The sequence below is a fragment of the Bombina bombina genome, chromosome 5 (assembly GCF_027579735.1).
Source record: "Bombina bombina isolate aBomBom1 chromosome 5, aBomBom1.pri, whole genome shotgun sequence".
In the NCBI taxonomy this organism is placed as follows: domain Eukaryota; kingdom Metazoa; phylum Chordata; class Amphibia; order Anura; family Bombinatoridae; genus Bombina; species Bombina bombina.
In genome coordinates this window covers 501,055,421-501,067,381 of record NC_069503.1, presented here as the reverse complement: position 1 = coordinate 501,067,381, position 11,961 = coordinate 501,055,421, and positions in this window count along the sequence as shown.

The following is an 11,961-nucleotide window of genomic DNA, read 5'->3' as shown; positions in this document are numbered from 1 at the left end:
CAGAGTGGGGGACAAATCTGAGTAATCCCCATTCCATTGACTCAGCATGCACAATTGCAGCGGTCTGAGATGTAGGCGTGCAAAGGGTACTATGTCCATTGCTGCTACCATTAAGCCGATCACCTCCATGCATTGAGCTACTGACGGAAGTTGAATGGAATGAAGGACACGGCATGCATTTAGAAGCTTTGTTAATCTGTCTTCTGTCAGATAAATTTTCATTTCTACAGAATCTATAAGAGTCCCCAAGAATGGAACTCTTGTGAGAGGCAAGAGAAAACTCTTCTTTTCGTTCACTTTCCATCCATGCGACCTTAGAAATGCCAGAACTAACTCTGTATGAGACTTGGCAGTTTGAAAGCTTGAAGCTTGTATCAGAATGTCGTCTAGGTACGGAGCTACCGAAATTCCTCGCGGTCTCAGAACCGCTAGAAGGGCACCCAGAACCTTTGTGAAGATTCTTGGAGCCGTAGCCAATCCGAATGGAAGGGCTACAAACTGGTAATGCCTGTCTAAGAAGGCAAACCTTAGATACCGGTAATGATCTTTGTGAATCGGTATGTGAAGGTAAGCATCCTTTAAATCCACTGTGGTCATGTACTGACCCTTTTGGATCATGGGTAAGATTGTCCGAATAGTTTCCATTTTGAACGATGGAACTCTTAGGAATTTGTTTAGGATCTTTAAATCCAAGATTGGCCTGAAAGTTCCCTCTTTTTTGGGAACCACAAACAGGTTTGAGTAAAACCCTTGTCCTTGTTCCGACCGCGGAACCGGATGGATCACTCCCATTAATAATAGATCTTGTACACAGCGTAGAAACGCGTCTTTCTTTATTTGGTTTGTTGACAACCTTGACAGATGAAATCTCCCTCTTGGGGGAGATAATTTGAAGTCTAGAAGGTATCCCTGAGATATGATCTCTAGCGCCCAGGGATCCTGGACATCTCTTGCCCAAGCCTGGGCGAAGAGAGAGAGTCTGCCCCCCACTAGATCCGGTCCCGGATCGGGGGCCCTCGGTTCATGCTGTCTTAGGGGCAGCAGCAGGTTTTCTGGCCTGCTTGCCCTTATTCCAGGACTGGTTAGGTTTCCAGCCTTGTTTGTAACGAGCAACAGCTCCTTCCTGTTTTGGTGCAGTGGAAGTTGATGCTGCACCTGCTTTGAAATTCCGAAAGGGACGAAAATTAGACTGTCTAGCCTTAGCTTTGGCTTTGTCTTGAGGTAGAGCGTGGCCCTTACCTCCTGTAATGTCAGCGATAATTTCTTTCAAACCGGGCCCAAATAAAGTTTGCCCCTTGAAAGGTATATTAAGTAATTTGGACTTAGAAGTTACATCAGCCGACCAGGATTTTAGCCACAGCGCCCTACGTGCCTGAATGGCGAATCCTGAATTCTTAGCCGTAAGTTTGGTTAAATGTACTACGGCCTCCGAAATGAATGAATTAGCTAGTTTAAGGACTCTAAGCCTGTCCGTAATGTCGTCCAGCGTAGCGGAACTAAGGTTCTCTTCCAGAGACTCAATCCAAAATGCTGCCGCAGCCGTAATCGGCGCGATGCATGCAAGGGGTTGCAATATAAAACCTTGTTGAACAAACATTTTCTTAAGGTAACCCTCTAATTTTTTATCCATAGGATCTGAAAAAGCACAGCTATCCTCCACCGGGATAGTGGTGCGCTTAGCTAAAGTAGAAACTGCTCCCTCCACCTTAGGGACCGTTTGCCATAAGTCCCGTGTGGTGGCGTCTATTGGAAACATCTTTCTAAATATAGGAGGGGGTGAGAACGGCACACCGGGTCTATCCCACTCCTTAGTAACAATTTCAGTTAATCTCTTAGGTATAGGAAAAACGTCAGTACTCGCCGGTACCGCAAAGTATTTATCCAACCTACACATTTTCTCTGGTATTGCAACAGTGTTACAATCGTTAAGAGCCGCTAAGACCTCCCCTAGTAATACACGGAGGTTTTCCAATTTAAATTTAAAATTTGAAATATCTGAATCCAATCTGCTTGGATCAGAACCGTCACCTACAGAATGAAGCTCTCCGTCCTCATGCTCTGCAGGCTGTGACGCAGTATCAGACATGGCCCTAGGATTATCAGCGCACTCTGTTCTCACCCCAGAGTGATCACGCTTGCCTCTTAGTTCTGGTAACTTAGCCAAAACTTCAGTCATAACAGTAGCCATATCTTGTAATGTTATCTGTAATGGCTGCCCAGATGTACTAGGCGCCATAATATCACGCACCTCCCGGGCGGGAGACGCAGGTACTGACACGTGAGGCGAGTTAGACGGCATAACTCTCCCCTCGCTGTTTGGTGAAATTTGTTCAATTTGTACAGATTGGCTTTTATTTAAAGTAGCATCAATACAGTTAGTACATAAATTTCTATTGGGCTCCACCTTGGCATTGGAACAAATGACACAGGTATCTTCCTCTGAATCAGACATGTTTAACACACTAGCAATAAACATGCAACTTGGTTACAATCTTATTTAACAAAAACGCACTGTGCCTCAAAGAAGCACTAAACGATTAAATGACAGTTGAAATAATGAACTGAAAAACAGTTATAGCATCACTCTTTAAAAACAACACAACTTGTTAGCAAAGGTTTGTTCCCATTAGTAAAGTAACACTAATTAAATTTTAAACATAAAAATCACAGAGCAACGTTTTAAAACACAGTCACTACATAAGTCTCACAGCTCTGCTGAGAGAATCTACCTCCCTTCAAAAGAAGTTTGAAGACCCCTGAGTTCTGTTAGAGATGAACCGGATCATGCAGAAAATACAAGAGTAACTGACTGGAAATTTTTGATGCGTAGCAAAGAGCGCCAAAAACGGCCCCTCCCCCTCACACACAGCAGTGAGAGAGAAACGAAACTGTCATAATCAAAACAAGCAAACTGCCAAGTGGAAAAATAATGCCCAAATATTTATTCACTCAGTACCTCAGAAATGCAAACTATTCTACATTCCAGCAAAAACGTTTAACATGAATTAAATACCTATTAAAAGGTTTAATGTACTTTTACAGAGTAATTCCGGTGAAATACCATCCCCAGAATACTGAAGTGTAGAGTATACATACATGTCATTATAACGGTATGGCAGGATTTTCTCATCAATTCCATTCAGAAAATAAAAACTGCTACATACCTCAATGCAGATTCAACTGCCCGCTGTCCCCTGATCTGAAGCTTTTACCTCCCTCAGATGGCCGAGAAACAGCAATATGATCTTAACTACTCCGGTTAAAATCATAAGAAAAACTCTGGTAGATTCTTCTTCAAACTCTGCCAGAGAAGTAATAACACGCTCCGGTGCTATTGTAAAATAACAAACTTTTGATTGAAGTTATAAAAACTAAGTATAATCACCATAGTCCTCTCACACCTCCTATCTAGTCTTTGGGTGCAAGAGAATGACTGGGGGTGACGTAGAGGGGAGGAGCTATATAGCAACTCTGCTGGGTGAATCCTCTTGCACTTCCTGTAGGGGAGCAGATAATATCCCAGAAGTAATGATGACCCGTGGACTGATCACACATAACAGAAGAAAAGAGTTAGCCAATTTAAGTGCTTGAACTCTGTCCATAACCTCCTCATACGAAGATTCTTTATTGAGCGACTTTTCTAGTTCCTCGAACCAGAAACACGCTGCCGTAGTGACAGGAACAATGCATGAAATTGGTTGTAGAAGGTAACCTTGCTGAACAAACATCTTTTTTAGCAAACCCTCTAATTTTTTATCCATAGGATCTTTGAAAGCACAACTATCTTCGATAGGAATAGTAGTGCGTTTGTTTAGAGTAGAAACCGCCCCCTCGACCTTGGGGACTGTCTGCCATAAGTCCTTTCTGGGGTCGACTATAGGAAATAATTTCTTAAATATAGGGGGGGGAACAAAAGGTATGCCGGGCCTTTCCCACTCCTTATTTACTATGTCCGCCACCCGCTTGGGTATAGGAAAGGCGTCGGGGGGCACCGGAACCTCTAGGAACTTGTCCATCTTACATAATTTCTCTGGTATGACCAAATTGTCACAATCATCCAGAGTAGATAATACCTCCTTAAGCAGTGCGCGGAGATGTTCTAATTTAAATGTTACAACATCAGGTTCAGCCTGTTGAGAAATTTTTCCTGAATCTGAAATTTCTCACTCAGACAAAACCTCCCTCCTGGCCCCTTCAGATTGGTGTGAGGGTATGTCAGAACAGTTATCATCAGCGTCCTCTTGCTCTTCAGTGTTTAAAACAGAGCAATCGCGCTTTCTCTGATAAGTAGGCATTTTGGATAAAATGTTTGCTATAGAGTTATCCATTACAGCCGTTAATTGTTGCATGGTAATAAGAATTGGCGCACTAGATGTACTAGGGGCCTCTTGTGTGGGCAAAACTGGTGTAGACACAGAAGGGGATGATGTAGTATCATGCTTACTCACCTCATTTGAGGAATCATCTTGGGCAATATCATTATCTGTGGCATCATTGTCCCTACTTTGTTTGGACACTATGGCACAATTATCACATAAATTTAAATGGGGAGAAACCTTGGTTTTCATACATATAGAACATAGCTTATCTGATGGTACAGACATGTTAAACAGGCTTAAACTTGTCAACAAAGCACAAAAAACGTTTTAAAATAAAACCGTTACTGTCACTTTAAATTTCAAACTGAACACACTTTATTACTGAATATGTGAAAAAGTATGAAGGAATTGTTCAAAATTCACCAAAATTTCACCACAGTGTCTTAAAGCCTTAAAAGTATTGCACACCAAATTTCAAAGCTTTAACCCTTAAAATAACGGAACCGGAGCCGTTTACTAATTTAACCCCTATACAGTCCCAGCTATCTGCTTTGCTGAGACCCAACCAAGCCCAGAGGGGAATACGATACCAAATGACACCTTCTATAAGCTTTTTCAGTGGTTCTTAGCTCCTCACACATGCATCTGCATGCCTTGCTCTCCAAAAACAACTGCGCATTAGTGGCGCGAAAATGAGGCTCTGCCTATGACTAGAAAAGGCCCCCATCTGAAAAAGGTGTCCAATACAGTGCCTGCCGTTTTTCTAAACAATCCCCAAGATTATAATAACTATTAAGAGTTAGAATCTGCAAATTATGCTTAGCAAAGTAATCGTTTTAGCCCAGAAAAATGTCTACCAGTTTTTTAAGCCCTTATGAAGCCCTTTATTCTTTTACTTAATCTAAGAAAATGGCTTACCGGTCCCCATAAGGGGAAATGACAGCCTTCCAGCATTACATAGTCTTGTTAGAAATATGGCCAGTCATACCTCAAGCAGAAAAGTCTGCCCACTGTTTCCCCCAACTGAAGTTACTTCATCTCAACAGTCCTGTGTGGAAACAGCAATCGATTTTAGTAACGTCTGCTAAAATCATCTTCCTCTTACAAACAGAAATCTTCATCTCTTTTCTGTTTCAGAGTAAATAGTACATACCAGCACTATTTTAAAATAACAAACACTTGATTGAAGAATAAAAACTACATTTAAACACCAAAAAACTCTTAACCATCTCCGTGGAGATGTTGCCTGTGCAACGGCAAAGAGAATGACTGGGGTAGGCGGAGCCTAGGAGGGATCATGTGACCAGCTTTGCTGGGACTCTTTGCCATTTCCTGTTGGGGAAGAGAATATCCCACAAGTAAGGATGACGCCGTGGACCGGACACACCTATGTTGGAGAAATTATGACAAAAGCCAAAGTGCGACACAGGCTGCACCAAATACATATACTTTATTTACAGCTTTATAAACTCAGTGGAATCTCACTTTGTACAGAGTGCGACTGTGTAGCTGATACATAGACAAAGGATACACTTTCCAAAGCAAAGATATATCAAAACAGACGTCTGTTGAATTATTTAATACCTTTAAGCAAACCATAAACCCTAAAACAGCATATCTAAAAGTGGACAAACTTGAAATGTATACAAGATACACTAGGCAAACTGTAAATGATATTATGAACACATTAGTGCATAGGCACGCTCCTATATATTGGCCCAATAATAGACAGCTAAATTGGATGAAAGTTAGTAGGTGTAGGGAGCACTTAGTGCAACTGCACGCTCCAATCCAGCATGGAAGAAATAAGCAGACAGTTCCTGTATGTCACAGATAAAAATTAAATTTACTAAAATCTTCAGGCTGTGGGCAATTTAACCCAGTAGCCTCTTTCCTTGATTGAGGTCAAACTCGGGGATCCTCTTTTCCAGACTCGGTTATATCACTTGTACTTTGGCGCCATGTACTAAGAGGCGGGCGGACAGCTTCTTAACTCGCCTCCGCTACACATTGATCCGCTTGCCTGTATGTATCATTACACACTCATCGGAGTGTGTAATGCCCGCCCCTTCAATCGCGCGACCAATCACGTGACTGAAGGGGCTGTTAATCACCGAGAGCGAGCGTGCTCTCTGTGATTTTGCTTCGCCACCTAAGAGGTGGTGTAGGGTGTAGGAAGCAGCGGTCTAATGACCGCTGCTTCTTACATTGCGGGAAGCAGGCTCGCATATGCGAACCTGCCCCGCAAAGGCTCCGGAGCAGCTTTCGCTGCTTCGTACATGGAGCCCTTTGTCTTTCTTGTTACGAGTGTAATCCTTTTCTGCAGTGATTTTGCTCTTCTCCTGCGTCTGCTTTTCAGTATTAGATCAAATCTCTTGATACACAGACACCGCATGGAGGGCTTGGTTCACCTTTACCAAACAGCTCACAGATGAGTAACGTTTACAAGGTTGATGACGCGTTTCGCCCCTCCCCTTTGTGGGCCGTCTTTCTAGTGTAATGTAGATATAACCAATATATAACCCATATCATGAAAACGTTAAACTGAATGGTTTGAAAAAGAAAAAAAAAACTGAATGGTTTGAAAAAAAGGAGGAGCTCTTTTACATGAAAATCAATTGGGTACCAGTCAAAATAGTTATATGGTCACTTAAAGTAGACTAAACAGACTCCCTGTATTCTAAAGTTAAAGATAAAGGATGCATCAAGTGTATGAGTAGGTACACTGGCCATAGGTCCTATAATACATTAATTTCTATCTTACTATTGAGCAAGGTTAAGAGACTGGAAAATACAAAGACGGACTCTTATTGAGATATCTAAATATTAGTTAGCTTTTAAAACTAGTGGGATATAGGATTAAGCACACTTTAGCCTGACTGTGTATAGAAAAAACAGTAGCTCAGGGATTTAGGAAAATGGTAGAAGAGGTTAGGAGAAAGGTTATGTAATAATTGAGTTTGGAGAAATTTCACATCAAAACTAGTAGGGTATAAATGTTATGTTGTGATGTATACAATTTTAGCTAAAACAAAGGAATAACCCTGAGGTATATGAAGACCTTTCACATAAAACATATCTATAAAGGTGAGGTAGCTCAGTTGGTAAATGCCCTGACTACAAAAAAGCCCGTTTAACAGATGCAAGGTCACAGGTTCAAATAATAATAATGGGTAGAAAGGGAGTTTCATATTCGACTACTAAGGACAATGGTGATCGGCAATAGGGGAAAAAGTAGTGAGGGTTGTAGTGCTATATTATTGAGGAGTATAAGATGAGCCGAAAGGGATGGCCACTCAGCATTTGTAAAGTGTTGGCCCATGTCGCGGATCAGGGCTCCTAGGATGTCCGTGCATCTGAAACTCTTAGTGGGCTGCAAGTGATGCATTACTCAGACAGCCAAGGGTCCCCCAGTATCTCCAAGTTAGTTGGCTGCATCCTCCTCCAGAGAAGTCAAGGGTGGCATCATCCCATGCGCCTCAGATTAGTTCAAAATAGGCCGCCTCATATATCTGACTGACTCACGCTGCAGCATTTTGTATAGATTATCGTGTGCGCTAGGCAGCGGCACCTCATATCCCAGATCCATATACTGTAGTGACCAGTAGGTACTTGTCCCAGCTTGCTTGTTCGTATGTATGCTTGGCATTGGGTCTAACGGCTTGTTTAAGGACTTACATAGGCCCATTAGGTGGTCAAATTTTCGGTCCATATGGTGTTCAAAAGCCTCCAGCTGGGTCCTCAGAATTGCGTAGAGGTCCTCCATAGATACAAAATGGGAACTTAATAGAACAGTCCTTACGAGACTGTAGCAACCCGGTTATTGGGGGGGGGGGGGTTGAGGCTCCTCAAGTAGTACACCGCCCAAGGCCTCAACGGTCCGGTTTAAGCTCATTGATCTTGAATATACTTAAGAAATGGTATGTCCAACTGGTCAACCATTTATATTATAAGTCCTTAGTTTTATTGCAGTCTACATGGAAATGTAAAATATAATGCATGGTTTTCTTTAACAGAAGCAGTTAGTTATGCTCAGGATTTATGGTATTTGAGATACAGTGCATTGGTTCAATTTTGCATTTTTCTTCTTTCCAATATGATCAACGTATGCTTTACGTTTCTCAAAATGTAATATATAAATGTTTCCTTCTGCACTGACAATCTTCCCCAACTCTGAGGGTTGGGTTTTTTTTCAGCAGGACAATGCTCCATGCTACACAGTCAGGTCAATCAAGGTGTGGATGGAGGACCACCAGATCAAGGTGTGGATGGAGGACCACCAGATCAAGGTGTGGATGGAGGACCACCAGATCAAGGTGTGGATGGAGGACCACCAGATCAAGGTGTGGATGGAGGACCACCAGATCAAGGTGTGGATGGAGGACCACCAGATCAAGGTGTGGATGGAGGACCACCAGATCAAGACCATGTCATAGACAGCCAATCTCACAACCTGAACCCTATTGAAAATCTCTGAAATGTGATCAAGAGGAAAATGGAGAATCTCACAAGCCATTAAACAAGGCTGAGCTGCTTGAATATTTGTGCCAGGAGTGGTATAAAGTCACCCAACAGCAATGTGAAAGTTGGAGTGGAGCGCATGCCAAGACACATGAAAGCTGTGATTGAAAATCAGGGTTATTACACCAAAATATTGGATTTCTGAACTCTTGCCGAGTTTAAACATTAGTATTTTGATTTTTGTTATTTTTATTTGGAAAATATGAGAAATGTCAGTAGTTTAGAGAATAAAACAAAAATGTTACTTTTACTCAAACACATCTATAAATAGTAAAATCATAGAAACAGATCATTTTGCAGCGCTACTGTATATATCCCAATCAGTGTTCTCCATGGACAATTTTGCCAGCCAGATGGCATTATAAACTAGCCAGGTGGGTTCAATGTAATACTTTTTAATATAACATTAGAAAGTATTAGAAATATAATATTATTTCATGATTCAGATAGCACATGAAATTTTATAATAAAAAAAAAAAAACTTATTTACGCTATTAACAAATTTTCTTCATTCTCTTGGTATCTTGTGTTGAAAAGCAGGAACGCAAGCTCAGAAGTGTGCACATGTATGGAGCACTATATGGCAGCAGTTTTGCAAGAATGTTATCTATCTGCAAGAGCACTAGATGACAGCACTATTTCCGCCATGCAGCTCCCCAGACACTTACCTAGGTAGGTATCTCTTCAACAAAGAATAGCATGCAAATAAAGCACATTTGCTAATAGAAGTATATTATAAGTAAATCAGAAACTTTTTTTAAAACAATTTTACGCTCTGTCTAAAAACAACAAAAGAAAAAAAATTGGGTTTAATATCCCTTTAATGCCCCCCCCCCCCATATGGTCAGTAAAACCAGCCAGGAAGTGCACCCAGAAAAAGGTTGTGGGGTGAACACTAACAATCAGTGTATGTACAACCCTTCTAAAGAATCAAACTATTTTTCCTGCAGCAAGTCCTTAAAGGTAAGGTAAAGTTTCTTGTTATTGAATCCATATATTCAATGTACTTTTCAACAATAAGGTAGTCGCTTAACTTAGTTTTTTGTTATATTATCTATTTTACCTGTAATCCAAAGTTTTATTTCCAACCGTTCTATTCAATTCTCCTCCCCCATGCCACTTCCGTGTTTCTCTCTCTTATTACATCGAGCGTTCTCACCCCTCTGTTTACGTCAGCTCAATGCGCGTTCACAGAGTCAATCTCCTATGCGCATGCGCCACTTCCCCCGCTAAAATACGGCAAGTAAAGAATTATTATTAGCATTTATTGAAAAATTTAAAATCCCCGTTTTAAGATTATTAGGAATAAAATATTTTGCTAAATTTTGAAGATTGAAATCCAATTTCAATTACACCAATATTTAGCAAAAACCAAAAGATAATTATTCTTTACATTGCGATTGATTCTAAACATAAAGAGCTTGATATATTACCCACACTTGCGGCGCGATCGTTGAACTTGTTAGAATGAATCAAAACAAAGCGATCTCTACACCGCTAGCACTGCGCATGCACTACTCACGAACGAGCACAGGTTAAAGTGGGTTGAGTCGAGTCCGGCGCATGCGCTCAGTCAGCGAGTGACGTCGGAATTGAGTGGCTAAACCCCTGAAGGGGAAACTGCAGATTGGAGAGTAATATAGCAAGCGAATGTCAATCAAATGAACCAAAATGTCGGGCGGACGAAAGATTTGACTCTGGACAATGTTTGAAAGGTACATAAAGGTAGAATTTGGTTTGATATTTTTGGAATGATGAATGAAACTTATGGTTTTTTTTATACTAGTAAACATAGCGTTAAGTAGTGTGATCAACTTTACCTTACCTTTAAAGCAGCAGAAAATAAATTAGGGGGGTACACAACAATTGGAAATAAGATAAAATGTGCACAACTAAATGGGTTTGTTTCAAAATTCAATAGGAATCTTGAAAGAATGATCTTCCTCCCACCTTCTTTCTAAAATGTCTATGGTAGGCCCAAGGTCAGTACACCCAAAAAAAATTAGGGCTAGCACTAGCCCGTGGATTATCACCGAACATTGAAATAATGATGAAACAAGGAATGTGTATCCTAAAATACTTACCTTATAGGGATAGTCTACACCAAAATTGTTAGTTTAAAAAGATGGATAATGCCTTTACTACCCATTCCCCAGCTTTGCACAACCAACATTGTTATATTAATGTACTTTATAACATTTAAACCTCTATATTTCAGCCTGTTTCTAAGCCACTACAGACAGCCTCTTATCACATGCTTTTGTATTAGCTTTTCACAAGAGACTGCTAGTTTGTGTGTGCCATTTAGATAACACTGTGCTCTCTCCCGTGGGGTTGTGGCTGACACTGCACTAATTGGCTAAAATGCAAGTCAATAGATAATAAATAAAAAGTAATGAGATCAGGGGGCTGTCAAAAAGGCTTAGATACAAGGTTATCCCAAAGGTAAAAAGTATAATATAACCATGTTTGTTATGCAAAACTAGGGAATGGTTATTAAAAGGGATTGTCTATATTTGTAAACTATACATTTTTTGGAGTTGACTGACCCTTTAATAGTGGTATTTGTATTAGAGTTGAAAAACTCTATTGAAGTTTTTTTTTTTATTTAGAGAAAAACAGGATGATGATAATAACAACAATTCCATATTTCTTTTAGTGAATATGAGTGACAAGTAAATGAAGATTTAAAAGGAGATATTCCCCTCACAGTGTTATCTACATTTTCACTATACAGAGTCGTAACATTTCTTGTAAGACATATTTCATGTTTAGTAGCGCTGTCACCTACTTAAAAGCTGCCTTCAGGCAATAGGGGTGAAAAAAAACTAAACAAGGCAATGCCTGCACAAGCACAGAAGGGGCATTCTTATGCTTAAACAGCTGACATTCTTTACAGTTCTCTCTACAAACCAAACAATACTCTTTAATAAAAAGACGTTCCTTAAATACTGTAGTTAATAGCAATGCTAGTAATGGCAACTGAGCCACAGTATTGCATTCAATGACATCTGTTGTAACTTCCTGTAGTGGCAGTTTTTATGTTCCAGTTGACCCAAGGGAATAATTCCCCATAAGCGATGCTGTTAAAAACAATTATAAATTAAATGAGAATGAGATA